At 45.3% G+C, this 16,105-nt stretch overlaps 1 protein-coding gene across 1 annotated transcript in view; it reads left to right on the top strand.

Moving 5' to 3' along the window:
- The first annotated feature begins 1,779 nt into the window (after nt 1-1,779).
- Nucleotides 1,780-16,105, top strand: part of RP1L1 (RP1 like 1) — a 45,668-nt gene continuing 31,342 nt past the window's right edge. The window contains exon 1 of the mRNA XM_038130532.1: nt 1,780-2,065. The gene's annotated coding sequence lies outside the window, so the exon portion shown is untranslated. The remainder of the gene's footprint in view (nt 2,066-16,105) is intronic.

The raw sequence follows: 16,105 nt of genomic DNA, 5'->3' as shown, positions 1-16,105 counted from the left end.
AGTTACAGCCTGCAATGTGTAGAATCCTCACACATGGCTGAAATCAGCTCCTTTTTTTGAGTCTCAGAAGGGATGGGGTGAGGAAGGAGGTGGGAGTTCAACGCACCAAGGGAGAATCTTTTTACACCACAGTTCCTGTGGCCTTGTCTTTTGGGCTGTTATTTTGGGCCAGTCATGCAGAATTTTAGATTTTTCTGTGGTTACAATCATTGAATAATTGCAAGCGGCCTCTGGTCTGTCATTAGAGGGACAGGAGTCACTTGCAGGGGTAATTTAGAGCTGGCAGAGCTTTCCCTGTTTCCCCTGAGTAGAAACAGGAGCACTTGAATGTAGGTAAGAATTTCTGGGACTTTTTATTTACAGCTACACCTCATTTAGGATTATAGGATTCACTGAATAAACTCAAACGTTGAACTGTTTATGCTTCTACTGCATGTGTTTTGCATATGATGATGTTCCTCCTGGATGAGATGTGGTCAACAGGGCCTGGGAAATGGTTCAGCTCCTTCTAAAGCAAGGATTCCAGGGCTGGCTGTCCTGCCCTGGAAAGAATAGTACCACTTACTTATTCCATGGCTTGGAGCAACTTGGAATAGTGGAAGATGTCCCTGACCATAGCAGAGGGTAGAATGAGATAAGCTTTAAGGTCCCTCCCAATTCAAACTCTTCTAGGATTCTGTGATGGCTGTTCTGTGCTACAGTCAGTTTTCATTCTAGGATGCAGAAAGATTTTGGAAAGTGCTTATCCTCCTAAATGACGGGGCACGATGAGAGGATGCATCCATCCCATGTAATTCCAGCTGTCCATTCCAGAGGTCAGTATCTGAGCTAAAAAATCTCAAATTTCACTTATTCCCTGAAGTGATGAAGTCATTCTTGAGGGTGAATCACGGAATCACAGAATATCCTGAGCTGGACAGGACCCACAAGGATCATAGATCCAACACCTGACCTGCACAGACACCCCAACAATCCCACCCTGTGCATCCCTGAGAGAGTTGTCCGAAGGTTCCTGGAGCTCTGACAGCTTCTGGGCTGTGCCCATTCCCTGGGAAGCCAGGTCAGTGCCCAAGTGGAATTGAAGCCTAAGAAAACACACGAGTTTTGGCATGGAGGCATCATCTGGGGTGAGGGTGTTGAGCTTGGCATTAGGACATTGGGGTCTGCACTTGGCCTTACTGTGGGGAAAATACCTAAATCTGAAGATGCCTCTTCTCCACTGAAAGCATGAAACCAGTGAAGGAAGAAAAACACTCACCCTCACCTCTCTGGGTTTTTTTTTTTTTGTCATTCCTTATAACTTATAGTACAATTTAAGAGTCCCTGATGAAATATTTGAAACTTTGTCCTGGGTACTGAATTTTTCTTTTTGCCATCCATGAGAGTTTTTCAGGTTGGGAGAGGTTTTTGCATTCACTTAATCTGATTTAATTATTGCATATCAGAGGCTGGAGACTTAAAACATGGGCTTGGTGATCAGAGAAGGCAAGAAAGCCTTTGCCACCAGGAGCCAGCTTTTCCTGTGCTCCAGCTCCTGGCTGGAATTCACGTGGACAGAGGAGGAGGAGGAGGAGGAGGCACTGGGTCAGGCTGCTGCTCACAGTGATGCAAAATTCTCCATCACCAAACCTACGTGGGGAACAAGACAAAAAAAAACCCCACAACTTTAAAACCTCATTAGTTAATCATCGTCACCACAGATGGTGCCCAGCTCTAAGCTCCTTTCTGCTCATCCTAATCCCATTCCAAGCAGCTCCCCTTGGCAGAGGAGTCTGTTGGCTTTGTTCTCTGCAGAAGTGGCCGAGCATGGGAGCACCTGGCAGTGGGGAGAGCTGCAGGAAGGGGAGAGATGTAAAGATTTAGGAAGGGAGGTGGGGGCCCATCTCCCTGTGCAGGCAGGGACTGAGCAGAAGCATCCCACCCTTCACTCGCGGGGCTGAGGAGCAGCAGCCAGAGGAATTCTCTGCTTGGTTTTTGATCTCCACTCTCAGTGCTCGAGGAAGGCCCGGCCTGGGATGGATTATTGACCTGAGCAAAGCTATGTACCTGGATTACCTTCACTGTGGTGAGTGGAACCTGCCTCTCTCTGTGCCTCTATGAGCTTTTAAACCAACACTGGGAAAAGGAGTGACGAGGGAGGTACTGGAGGACTGATGTTAGTACTGATCGTCTTTTTTCAGCAGCTCTGTCATCCTTTTAAATTTGTTTCTTACTAGGAAATTGAGGTGTTGCTGGTTACGTGGGAGACATAGGTGCCAGTGATAAACAGGAATTCTGCTTACAGGGAAAGGTTCTGATGGGAACAAGCCATAGCTGGTGGCTGTACTTCACTCTGTTGAGCAATGCAGATGTTATCCCTGGAAGGCCTCCAAGGGCTGTGTTTGTGTTTTCCTGGGAGGCTTTGCAGGACTCTGGGTCCATCCTTTTTGAGGCATTTCCCAGGCAAACAGGTCTCCTTTCTGACCAGAGCTGGATTCTGGTTTTCCTGCTGTAACTTGCTGCGGCCACTTAAAGCCTCTGCTGCTATTTAGGGACAGCAGGAGATTGAGTGGATCAACCCCATAAGAAGATCCATGCTCCTGTGCACAAAGAGGGGACTCCTGTCCATTTTAAGCAGTTCTGCCCAGGCAGGGAGCCAGGATTGCCCCAGGCCCTGATGGGAGAGATGTCACTGTCACCACAACCCCAGCTGGAGTCTAAACCAGAATTTTTGCTCTGATTTTCTCTGTAAGAACTGAATAACCACAAGGCCTTTTTTACCCCTTCTGTTTTTCTTTTCTTGGCAGCCCCTCAGTCTCTCTAAGCACAAACTAAAAGGGGGGGCTTGTGTTTTTCTGGCTAACGTGAGTCTCAGGTCATTAACCCTTGACAGTTCTTTAATGAATTACTATTAAAAATTAATTGATTTCTTGGGCTGCAGAGAGATTTATACTGTTGGTGACATAAGGGTCATTTAGGTCATCAAATATGACTATTTAAATAGAAAATGGCGTTGAATTTCATCCTGTAGCTCCAGATCTTTCTGATCTGTGTTGAGAAGCTCATGGCAGGAGCACATAAACTGAATTAATACAGAAGAGAAGGCGAGGACTGATATAAATTCACCAGGAGGCCACAGGTCAGCGTCCCACTGAGCCTTTGAAGAGAAGAACCTGGCAATCCATGGTTTCCTCTGCTGAAAACCCAGCTGGTTCCACCTGCCTGTTATGGGAGGATGCTTTCTGGTGGCCGTACCCCTCATCTGGGAATTTCTGCACCTCTGTGACTCTCCTAGGGTTTGGATCAAGATTTGTATTTGCTTTTGAACATCTGAAACTCCAGCAGGTTCTTGGCCTGGCTGCAATCACTATGAACTATTGGTTGTGCTGGTGATTGATTTCTCTTTATCTTCCACATCTTCTACTCCCCCAAATTGCTCCTTACAGCAACTGAGGGCACAAGACAGCATTTCCATCTCTTGCTGCTTTTTTGATTTTGGGTTTCTCCCCCCTGCTTCATTGGATCTCCTTTGGCTCTCCTTTGGAACTTCAATAGGTCTTTTTCTCCTCTCTTTTGATTTATTTCCCTATAATGATGGCTGTCTTCTTATTTTGCTTTGAAGAAACACAAACATTTAGCCAAGAGGTGAGTTTTATTGCTGTCACTTGTTACAAGTAATTTGTGCCCATTAATGTAGAAGAGGGACAAACTGCACATTTAAGTATAAAATGACATTTATAAGGCTTAGGCAGTTTAAATATATTTAAAATAATTTTTGAGAGATAAACAAGGCATTTTTTAATCTCTTCCCTTCACAGTATGATTCTTTCCCCCACCAGAAAACAAAACAATCTCTTTTTCCCCACTCAGTCTAGTTTTAAATAACCTGTGGGAAGGGGCTTCCTCTCCTTCATTTGAAGATTATTCCAATCTAGATGGCCTCACTTGCCCTTTTCTCAGTTTTATCCCATCCCATCTATTTTTACCCTCTTGCTCTACATTAAGCTGTTCCTCTGCACGCCTGGGAAGAATTAGAGCCTGAACATTTTTGACCACTTAGAGAATAAAAATTACAGGAGAAAATCAAGACCCAGGTGCCTGGCTGCTGCCAGAACTGTTGCTCCAGAAAGGACTTGATTTCACCTCTCTGTGCAGTGCCTCCACTCCTCAGTTTCCCCTCATTCTAACTTATCTCCTGGCTCCCAGTCATTCCTCATTGTTCACTTCCAAGGGCTGTGAGCTCTCAACAATGGAGATCCTACTTCTTCCTTGGCTCTTGGCTCCCTCCTGCCTGCCAGCTCTTGAATTTTCCCTTGGGCATTAGCTGGCCATGCAGTGTATATTTAGTTCTTTCAACATTTTGTTTTCTCCCTCCTTCATCTCACCAACCCCTCAATCACTCTGCTGGTTTTCTCCAAAACCTCCCAAAATTGGCGGCATCCTGCAGGCTTGTGGTTGTCCAGTGCTACCCTCAGTCTTCCTCCTCCTGCAGGGCATAGAAATTGAGTTTGTTGCCTGACTTTTTCCAGTGTTTTCACTGATGTTGGTGCCCTGGATGGTGTGAGAAGGATCCTGTGTGTGCTTAAGGGCTCAGAGGGAGAGGTGGGCTATGGAGAAGGGAGAGCTAATCTTCCCATGGCTGTTTCCAAGCAGCTCACCTGGAAACAGTGGAATTGTGCCAGATATTGGTTTTGTGTCTCTCTCTTTGCTTTAATGCAGAAATATAAATCAAAATATCAGGGCCAAGGGGACAAAGGTCGTGCTCCTATTGCTGTCCCAATGGCCAAGCAACTGGTGCTGGGCACATCACTTGATCCACCAGAACCTCAAGTTTCCCTTCAACCTGCCTGTGTCTTCTGTCTCATGCTCTGAGAAATTGTGGATACCCAATCCTGGTGATGTGGTCTTCAGGGCAGCCAGGACTTGGTGAAGAGACAGAGAAATCTTGACTCCATGTTTCAGCAGGCTGGTTTATTATATTATGATATATATTATATTAAAAAGACCACACTAAAAACTACATTAAAAGAACAGAGAGGAAGATGCATCAGAAGGTGAGACAGGAATAGAAAGGAATGTATAACAAAGGCTTGTGACTCTCAGAGAGTCTGAGAGCTGCTGCTTCCTTGATTGGTCACCAAGTAGAAACATTTCAGATCAACCAGTCAAGGAAGCACCTGCTGCATTCTACAGTAGCAGATAATAATTGTTTTCATTTGTTCCTGAGGCCCTCTCAGCTTCTCAGGAGAAGAAAAGCCTAGCAAAAGGATTTTTATAAAAATGCTGTAGTGACAATCCTGGAAGTGTCCAAGGCCTAGTTTAACCGGGTTTGGATCAACATGGGATAGTGAAAGGTGTCCCTGCCATGGCAGGGAGTGGGATGGGATGAGCTTTGAGGTCCCTTCCAACCCAACCCATTCCAGGATTTTATGACTATCACTTAGGTTTCTGTCTTCACAGCTCTGAGATGGGGAGACCGTAAGCCCTTCAGGCTCCCCAAGCTTTCTGTGGCATGGGCTGGATTTCAGCTGGGTCTCAGCATCCACAATGTGCTTTGAAGTATCCATGCATGGATACAAGGGAGAATGGCAACTTGGAGAGCTCCTTGGAGCTCTTAGAGCCTCTTCCAGTTTCTAAAGGGGCTCCAGGAGGGCTGGAGAGGGACTTGGGACAAGGGCCTGGAAGGACAGTTGAAGGAAGATAGATTTAGACTAGATGTTAGGAAGAAACTTTTGGCTGTGATGATCAAGAATTGGCTCATGTTGCCCAGAGAAGCTGTGGCTGCCTCTGGATCCCTGGAAGTGTTCAAGGCCAGGTTGGATGGGGCTTGGAGCACCCTGGGATAGTGGAAGGTGTCCCCACGCATGGCAGGAGGTGGAACAGGATGATCTTTAAGGTTTCTTGCAACCCAAACCATTCAGATTAGAGATCAGAAAAAAAAAAAATATTTTCACTGTTTGGCTTGTGAGGCATTGAAAGGGGCTGTCCAGGGAGGTGTTTGAGGAGTCACCATCACTGGAGGTGTTTAAGAGGCCTCTGGACCTGGCACTGATGTGGTTTAGGTGTTACAGTGGCAGCGCTGGGCTGATAGTTGGCTGGATGACCTTGAAGGTCTTCCAGCCCTGGTGATTCTATGATTCCATGATCCAGTGATGGCAATGCAGCATGACCTGGCTGTTAGCCAGCAGAGGGAGGCTGGCTCACGTTGTGGCACCCGGAGAGCAGAGGTGACTCTGTGTGCTCACGCCTGATCAGAGCAAGTCTGTTCCTGCCAGCCGGCCTGGGCCTGTGCTGCCTGCCTGTGTCCATGTCCCAGTGTGTGCATTCCCCATCCAGCCTTGGAGCGCTGCTGGAATCCAACCGACCAATAAATTATGTAGAAATTATACCTGCTTGCTCAACAGACATAATGCTCATCCCAGAGCCACATTGTGCCAGTTCTTCTCTTTAAACAAACATGATTTTTTTAATTTTTTTTTTACCCAGGTGCAGCCAGTAAAGCTGTCAGAATTAGAAAAGGACTCATTGCTACTTGATGGAATCATGTGTACAGATTCCAGTTAACCTCCAGTTTCTGTGCTGGGTTGAACCGGGTGATTCTGGGACTGACAGCAGAGGAGACCCTTCCTCAGAGCCCAGAGAGCAGTGGGGCTCTGGCAGATAATAAAAATAACCTGCAAAGTTATAAACTGGGGAAGGGGCTGGAGCACGAGGAGTGGCTGAAGGAGCTGGGAAAGGCTAAATCTGGAGAAAAGGAGGCTCAGGGGGACCTTCTGGCTCTGCACAACTCCCTGAAAATGGATTGTAGCCAGCTGTGGTTCAGGTTCTGCTCCCAGGCAACAAGGGACAGGATGAGAGGGAGCGGCCTCAAGCTGTGCCAGGAGAGGTTTCGATCCCCACAGGGTTGTCCAACCCTAGCACAGCTGCCCAGGGCAGTGCTGGAGTCCCCATCCCTGCAGGGACTTAAAAGCTGTGTGGCTGTGGCACTTGGGGACATGGGTCAGTGGTGGCCTTGGCAGTGCTGGAGGAATGGTTGGACTGGATGATATTTGAGGGCTTTTTCCAACCTAAACGATTCTGTGACCTAAATGTAGAATATTTGATCAAGAGTTACTAGGAAGAAACACATTTGCAGCAACTTTTGGTACTAAAACTGCACCTAAGAATAATGAGGCCACTACAGCTGCTTCAATAAGTTACAACAGTCTGGTAGAACTTTTTGTCCTACTTCTGGGAACATTCCCAGCTGCATCAAAGTCTGTTTAAAGTTGTCCCATACCAACTGCTCCCAAGTTTCTCTTGCATTTCACATTCTTTCTGCATTAGAGGACCAGACTTATTCACCAGGTGTCATCTTCGATTCTTGACTGCACAAGCCAATCTTGTGTCACTGAGATGTGGCCACGAGGCCTGGCAGGGAGGGAGTTCTGACTTGCCCTCCACGAACACCTCAGTGAGCCCACGAGCACATTTGGCAGGTGCCCTTGCCATTTAAAGTTCAGGCAAAGTGAGCACTGAAGTCAGAAAAACGTGGCCCTTGGCCAACCCATGGAAAAAAAAAATCGGCACAGATAATCCCAGGTATTTTTTGCAGTACTTTTCCAGACCTATTCCCATACTGCTGGCAATTCACTCAACCATTTCAACACACTATCACTTTCAAGCTTCCTCAAAGGCATGCAAAACCTCTTAATAAAGAATCTTGCTATTCCTTATCACATCTGCTTTTGAGTGAGAGGCAGCACGAATGGAGCAGTGTTCCCATCTGAATCCAGGTCAGGATCAGATATAAGCTGGGAAATGGTGGAGTTGAGGAGCTGAGCGACCACTGCAGTGTTATATAAGCTTTGCTTTAACTCCAACATGTTTTAGAAGATCTGTGGTTTTAGGATGAGTATGGGGCCAGGGAAAGGAGGTGAATGGCAGCAAGGACTATATGTCTCCCTAAACCTTCACTTGCTGCCCATTCCCATATGTAAAAACAATTCCTGCTCCATGGATTGAGAGGTGTGAGCTGGATTGGCCAAACCTTGCAGTCCTCAGGACAGGCAGGAGCAAGACACATCTTCAGATCAGCTGAGCATGGTAAGGGCAAATGTAAAAACATAGAAAAAAAACAGGAGGTTTATTGCCACGTCTGGGGTCACCATTTATTGCCGTGGGTCTTCTGGCAGTCTGGACTTGGTGAAGCGAAGGGGAGATCTTGACTCCATTTCAGAAGGCTGGTTTATTATATTATGATATATATTACATTAAAAAAGACCACACTATAACTATACTGCAAAGAACAGAGAGAAAAGAATCATCAGAAGGCGAAACAGGAATAGAAAGGAATGAATAACAAGGTTCTGTGACTCCTAGAGAGTCTGAGAGCTGCTGCCTCCTCGATTGGCCACCAAGTAGAAACATCCCACACTGACCAATCGAGAAAGCACCTGCTGCATTCCACAGTAGCAAATAACAAATTGTTTACACTTGAAGCTGAGGCCTTCTCAGCTTCTCCTGAGAAGAAAATCCTAGCAAAGGGATTTTCACAAAATATCACAACCACAGAGGTTAAGCACTGGAAGGGGATGCCCCGGAAGGTGATGAAGTCCCCAACCTTGATAATGTTCAATAAACCACTGGGTGTGACACTCAGAGCTGTGGTCTCCTTGATGAGATGGTGTTTGGTGACAGGTTGCACTTTCTGATCTTGGAGAGGTCTTTTCCAACCTAAATGATTCTGTGATTCTGTGACTGCAGAAATGAAGAATTTTATAGGCAGGATTTTGAATGGATCTTGTATGTCATGAAAACCGATAAGAAGTTTGTGTAGGCTGAGATAAAGTCACTCAGAAACAGATGTTTTACAAGAAGAGATGGCAGGAGGTTTGGGAGCAATTTCAGCAAGGAATCTGTAAGATTTGGCAACATTCCAGATGGGAGTGTTTGGTGTGAAGGAGATGAAGGTGTTGAACATGACATGGAGGTTGTGAGCTTGGGTGTTGTGTGAGTGAGGGTTATTCCAGCTGGGAGGGAGGAGCTGTGGTGGGAGATAAGGAGGTGTTCTTTTAGCTGTGATAAAAGGATTGCCAGGGATTTCATGGAGTCTCCCTCTCTGGAGGCATTCCAAACCCACCTGGATGTGTTCCTGTGCCACCTGCTCCAGGTGACCCTGCCCTGGTGGTGTGGTTGGACTGGAGCATCTCCAGAGGTCCCCTCCAACCCAGATTATTCCATGATTCTGTGAGAAGTGTTGACAGAGCCACCTCTGGGGAAGCTCAGGAAGGAAAGGAGAGACCCAGCAGTGGAGGGCTGCACCTGACACCGTGAGTATTGAGACTGTGGTCACCAGCTGGCATCACAGGGATCACGATGTCAGCAGAGAGGGAATGAGGAGGAGGAAGAAGCACCAGGACATTCAGATCTGACCCCGGGCTGAAGGCAGCAGAGCAGACCAAGTGTAAAAAACATGGTGTCCATTGCTATGGAGGAGAACTGGATCTCAACGGCAGCTAACATGGAGGAGGAGCAGGAGGTGACTTTTATAGCTGTTTTGATTTTAAATCACAAGTTCAAATGTGGAATCTTTTAAAGATCCCAAACCATGTCTCAATATGACATTTCTATTCTATTTCAAGCATTCTTTCAAACGCTTTGAAAGAGTAATTAAGGTGAAGAAAAACATTTAATTTGTTTGTTGTTTTTTTTTTTAATTTCTCATCCCTCAAGAATATCAAAGGAATGCTATTTGAAGGGTCAGCTCAGGATAAAATGCAGTGCTCTCTGGGAGTTTTTTTCCCCTTCCTTCTCAGTACTTCAGGTGTTCATTCTCAGTAGTCCAATTCAATTAAAAAAATATTTTAAACATGTTCTTTGGTGGGTTAGCAAGGAACCATTCAAGCACTCATTTCTCATAATTTAGAGCCAGGACACAGGGAATGAGACACAATGAATGAAACAACTTTATTATAACCTTCTGTGTTCATCACCTTGAGCTTCTTTTCCAGACAGTAGAAAGAAACAACAGTTCTAAGATAGAGTTTATTTGAGATTTCCAGTTAAGGATCAAGGATGCGGAGCTGCTGGAATGAGTCCAGATGAGCCCACGGAGAAGCTCCAGGGGGTGGAGCTAGGCTGGGAGAGCTGGGAGTGTTCACCTGGAGAAGAGAAAGCTCCAGGGAGACCTCAGAGCCCCTTCCAGGGCCTAAAGGAGGTCCAGGAGAGCTGGAGAGGGACTTGGGACAAGGCATGGAAGGACAGGACACAGGGAATGGCTTCCCACTACTAGAGGGCACGGATAGATGGGATATTGGGAAGGAATTGTTGACTGTGAGGGTGGTGAGGCCCTGGCACAGGTTGCCCAGAGAAGCTGTGGCTGCCCCTGGATCCCTGGAAGTGTCCAAGGCCAGGCTGGACAGGGCTTGGAGCAACCTGGGCTAGTGGAAGTTGTCCCTGCAAATGGCAGGGAGTGGGACTGGATGATCTTCAAGATCCCTTCCAACTCAAACCATTCCATGGGTTGAACACAGCCTGAAGGACATCCTGTCTTTCTGGTGGCTCTGAAGGAGAGCTGGAGTGACATTCTCAGCTGGAGTCGTTACAGACATCCACACCCAGCCTCCAGTACCTTGCCCAGTGGGGTTTATTTGCCTCACATTATCCAGGCACTGGCTGATCCTTGTCCCAGCTCCCTGGCTGCACTCAATCTCCCTGACCCTGTTTAGGGTTGAGCAATTGTGGGACCACCTGACTGTACAACCCCACCAGGACACTTTGTTCTTTCCCAAACATCTGGGAAGGAGTGTGTGTGTCAGAAATACCCCCCATTGTCCCACAGCTGGCAGTGGAGGGGACACATTGTCCCTTCTGCCCCTGCACAGTGCCCAACCAGAGCAGGTGTTCAATCCCAAGGGATCCCGTGAGCTCTCGCTGGCTCATCCGATCGGAGAGTCTGGCACTGGGATTCAATAGATGGGGGAAATTAAGAACAGTTTAATTGTGCTAAAAGTGTAGGCAAGCAAAAATCACAGAAAACACCAAATTTAGACTTTGGCCAGGGCGCCAGTATTAGCAATGCTACTTTGCATGAGAGGTCAGAGCTTTGCTGACTTGAACTAAAATCAAGGGTAAGTAAGAACTACAAGGATATAAATCTTGGGGGTTAAGGAAAAGTAGCAGAAAAAGCAGAACTAATAATAAATTAATAGGGAGGACAATAATTCAGAATTGGCTGAGTTATTGAACACCTTAAAAACAAATCTCCTGAAGAAGAAAACTATAAGAGAAGTGATTTGGACAGGATTTGAAGTGAGGAAGGAAGTCACTATAAAAAATGCAATTGGTAAAGAACAAATGGAGGAATCCTTGAAAACAAAAGGGAAAGAACACAGATCAGCTTTGCTGATCTTGACAAGTTGGATGTTAGAGAATGAACTGAGAAACCAACTCTGTCACTTCCCAAAGGCAGCTGACGTGAACTGGGATGAATAAAGGAGAAAAAACTGGGATCATATGCCTGATAATATTTTCTTTGTATTACTTAAAGCCAAAAGGAGTCCCTCCAGGTGAGAAATTGTGTCTTCTAATGCAATGGAGCAAATGTTGAGGCCCAAACAAGAATATAGCTGTATGGCAGAATAATTTCAGACAAAAGGCCAGATAAACACATGATTCTAGAGAAATTTGATTCTTTCTACTGTCTATCAGATTTTACACAGTGCTGGATTTGGCTTGGAAAATTATTTAAAAGCATATTTTAGAAAGAGATATTGTTGGGTGAATAAATGCTGTCCATGGATTCAATAATGCACATTGAAAAAGTGAGAGAGAAAGGATATATGTGTTGGATTGTGGAGGGAGCTGATTTGATTTAATATATTTTAAAATAACTTTTTGTAAGAATATAAAAGACACCGTAATAAAAATCAAAATTGATAATCATGTGGAAGGAGCTGAGGGTATAAAAAAGGAAAGAGAAATCATATAAAAGGGCCTGGAAATGTTAACAATGGTCAGAAAAATGAGATCTGTACTGAGGGGAAAAAAGGCCAGTGTTTCATTCAAAGGTTTAATCATCTCAGGTAAATGTCTTATTGGAAATGGAAAATAGGGAAATGATGGTGGTGTAGAGGAAATTGACTTGTGCCTTATGGAGATGGAAACACTGGGATGCAAATGGTTGTTGGATGTATGGAGAACCACATGCTGAACTCCAGAGGTCTGGGCAATAAAGTGTCTGTGTATTTCAAAGGTTGCCTGTTGTCCTGAGGAAGGACTGGAGTGGTTTTTGTGGAAACTGGGGGAAAAAAACCTTCCAACCCCTGCAGTTTCTGGAACCTGTGGTGAGTTCCTTCTCCTGACGTACAGTCTTGAGCTGCCAGGCCAGATCCAGCTGCAGATTGGAACCTCTCCAAAGCTTGTGAAGACTCTCTTTGTTCATCAGCAATCAGCTTCTGGGTGGCAATTTTTAGGCATGGCTTTCCTCAGGTCCTGGGATTTGTGCATATTTCTGGTTCTTCAGCTTCTCACTCCAATCATCTGGTTTGTTTCCCTGGATGCTGAATTTTCTCAGCCTCTTCCATCATTCCCTGTTACAGAGAGGAATTCCCTGTTACAGAGGAGCTCACCAGCTTAGGAATCTCAGTTGCTTCTCTATAAACTCCTTGTGTGCCTGAGCTTCCTCCTCTGAGCTGGAAACAGCCCTGAGATGAGAGGTGGGAGGCACAGAAGCCACCTTGTGTGGCTGTAATTAAGGGACATCCCTAGCAGACAGTCTCCATGGAGAGGCAAAAGGTCTGCTAACATCTGCTCAGCCCATTCCTGATCCTTGTGATCCATGTGTGTTTTTGGGATCGTGTTCCTTTCATGTAATTAATTGTACAATTTTAGTTTTGAGTTGGGCGAGTTGCTCCAGTTTTGCCATGCTCTCTCCTCTGTCTGATGTGATGCATAGAATCAGGAATCAGAGAATCTCCTGAGATGGAAGGGACCCATAAAGATCATTAATCCAACTCCTGGCCCTGCCCAGGACACCTCAATAATGCCATCCTGTGTCTGAGAGCGCTGTCCAAATGCTCCTGGAGCTCTGGCAGCCTTGGGACTCTTCCAGTGCTTAACCACTCTCTTGAAAAGGGAAGAACCTTTTCCTGATATCCAACCTAAACCTCTTCCTGACACAGCTCCAACCATTCCCTCGGATCCTATCCCGAGTTATTAGAGAAGACAAATAGCATCTCTGTTTATCAATTTCCTGATACAAACATGCAGAGCAAGTTGGACATCAGACTTCACCTCAGAAGGAAATACAGAGTTATTTTCCCCAATGTTGCCAGAAATGTGAGTAAAGGGCAGTGCTGATTACCTATAACAATATTACTGGGAAATGCCTGGATCAGCACTAGAAATACCTCTGAAACAAAAGCTTTGTCCTGGATCCTAGAGGTATTTCTGCCCTGTTGCTGGAGTTAAACAATGCAGACTCTGAAACACCCAGATTTGGCTGTTGCTGTTGGATCCTGTCACTGGGGCTGTGTCCCAGCAAGTGGGCTGCCCAGGGAGCTGTTGGAGTTACAGCTCCTGGAGGTGTCCAAGGAATGACTGGATGTGGCATTCAGTGCTCTGGGCTGGGTGAAAAGGTGAGGATCAGTCACAAGTTGGGCTTGATGCTCTTGGAGGTCTTTTCCAATTCAACCATTCTATGATTGAGGGTTGTTGTTTCAATAGACCACAGGTGGGTGTTGAACAGTAAGTGGCAGAACTGGCCTCTCTGCCTCTAGTTTATTAAATCCTCATTTTCATTTTAGGAAAGACAAATCCTACATTTCTTTAGGAAAAGAAAACAGTTCTCTCCATTAGGTCTTGTTTGGTGGGAGAGTGTTTTAATCTCACAGTGGACTGTGCTTATCAGCATCCTGGGGGAGATGTCACAGCGTGATTGAATAGAGGGACTCTGAGATGGGGACAACAGGATTGTAGGGAAGGGGTAACAAACAGGAATCACAGTGTCCCTCTTCCTGCTCACCAAAAATCACAGAGTCATTGAGGTTGGAAAAGCCCTATAAAGACCACTGAGTCCAACCCTTAACCCAGCACTGTCACTAACCCATGGCCCCACACATCTTTGTGTCTCCTGAACATTTTGAGAAATGGTTACTCCATTATCTCCACAGGCAGCCTAAGCAGAAAGCACAACTCACCACTGAGGAGTTTGAACCAATCTTGGTTTAGAGCCAGTCTTAGTAAGGTCTGTCCTGTCTGAGGTCCTGATCTGGGAACCAGACCTTTAGGGCTCAGTCCCTACTCTCTGAACTGATACCAGGAGTTTGGTCTTCAGCTTCATGAATGCACCTCTTATTTGCATAGTGAAGGATCCTCTTGCCAAAGGAGTAACCACAGAATGGTTTGGGTTGGAAGGGACCTGAAGCAACAGCTAGTTCCAAAACCCAACCTCCAAAGTTTCTCAACTCATGTACTTTATTGCATGTTGAAGGCACTCAGTTTCATGATTTAAACCCATGGAAAATTATGTATCAACTGTAGAGACCTTGTAAGAGAATAAATTCTTTAAAAGTAAGGAACATTGGGAGAAAAAACCCCTGATTTTTCAGCAATTCCAGTAGATTTTCTTTCTTTGCTCCTGTGGCTGAAGGCTGGAAAATGAATTAGATAATACATCTAGAATAGCAGGGAGATTTTGTGTAGATGAATCTGATCCCTGAGACTAATTCTTATCCTCCAGAAGGCTGGGCTTCTTTATTACCTGGGTTAAGTTCACTGTAATCCTTTGCATTGGAGGTTTTACTTGGAAATGCAACATGGGTTGCTGTGCTTTGAGGTTTGACTTGTTTCAAAATTATATGGACCCAAGTAAAGAAAAATAAGTACAGTCTTTTAAAAAAAACCCAAACTTATAAAAAACCCTACCTACCCTGCTAAAAAATCCCACCAATGCCCACCCTCTGTCACCAAAACCCAAAACAACAAAAAAGTCACATGTGTAAATGAATATTTGAATTTTTAGAAGGAAATCCAGTGATCACAAAAAGGAGGAGCAAATAAGAGCTAAAGAAATTTGAGGTGGAATATTCCATCATATCACAGAACATTTCAGGTGGCAGTAAAGGATGGATCACATTAAACTGGCATGTAGGTGGATCCCAGCTACCACAAGACCCTGACCCAGTGCAGGCAACCTTTGTAGAAGCTACCTTCCTTTGCTAAATCACAGGATAAATAAGGCTGGAAGAGATTTCAGAGGTTCTACACTCACAGTCTCAGTAGATCAGATGAGCTTTGAGAATCCTCAGACTTGGCTCTACCTCTGAGGCCCCAGTCTCTAATCATCATCACAAATTATTTCTTTCTGCTATCAAAATAACCTTTTTCCTGCTGCCGCTTGTGTCTGCCATGTCTTAATGCTTTGCTCTTCTGGGAAGAGTCTCTATCCCATACCTACATCATTCCCTGGGCAGTTATAGATAAGGATGTGGATGTTTCCAAGTCCTTCTCCAGGTTCAACAATTCCAGTGCTCTTATCAACTCTATCCACATCATCCACTCCTAGAATCATAGATGGGACCTTAAATTCCACTCCTCTGCCATGGGCAGGGAACCTTCCACTAGACCAGGTTGCTCAGAACTCCTTTCAACCTGTCCATGAATGTTTCCAGAGAAAGAGCCTTTACCCATCCATCTACCCTGCAAATTCCTAACGAAATCCCAGAAGAGAAGACAAAGAAATGAATGATTTTAGATGCGTTGAATCCAAACCCTCCTAGGAAACAGTTGATGAGCATGTTCTAAGCTGTAGGTGCTGTCAAATTGAGAAGATTTTTTGGAGTTTGGATCTCCAGCTTCCTTTCTGATCCAGCAGTGAGGTTCAAGCAATGGTGTCAATCCCTGAAAACTCCAACACTGTTCCTACCTGGAGGTGGTTTTCCATGGGTTTAAGACCAGCTCTGAAAAGGGCCTGGGTGAGGAAAAGTGAGGAATAGTTTATGCTCATTCATCCATGGAATAGAATGACACGTTAGCTATCAGAAATCTCCTTCCTAAACAATGAAAAACTTAAGGCCCTTTTGATAACCCTTTCCAAGTAATTCAAGTAACAAATTATTTGAGGAGAAAACATACATTCTTTCCA

The sequence above is a fragment of the Motacilla alba genome, chromosome 3 (assembly GCF_015832195.1).
Source record: "Motacilla alba alba isolate MOTALB_02 chromosome 3, Motacilla_alba_V1.0_pri, whole genome shotgun sequence".
Lineage (NCBI taxonomy): Eukaryota > Metazoa > Chordata > Aves > Passeriformes > Motacillidae > Motacilla > Motacilla alba.
This window is presented reverse-complemented; position numbering and strand designations above follow the sequence as displayed.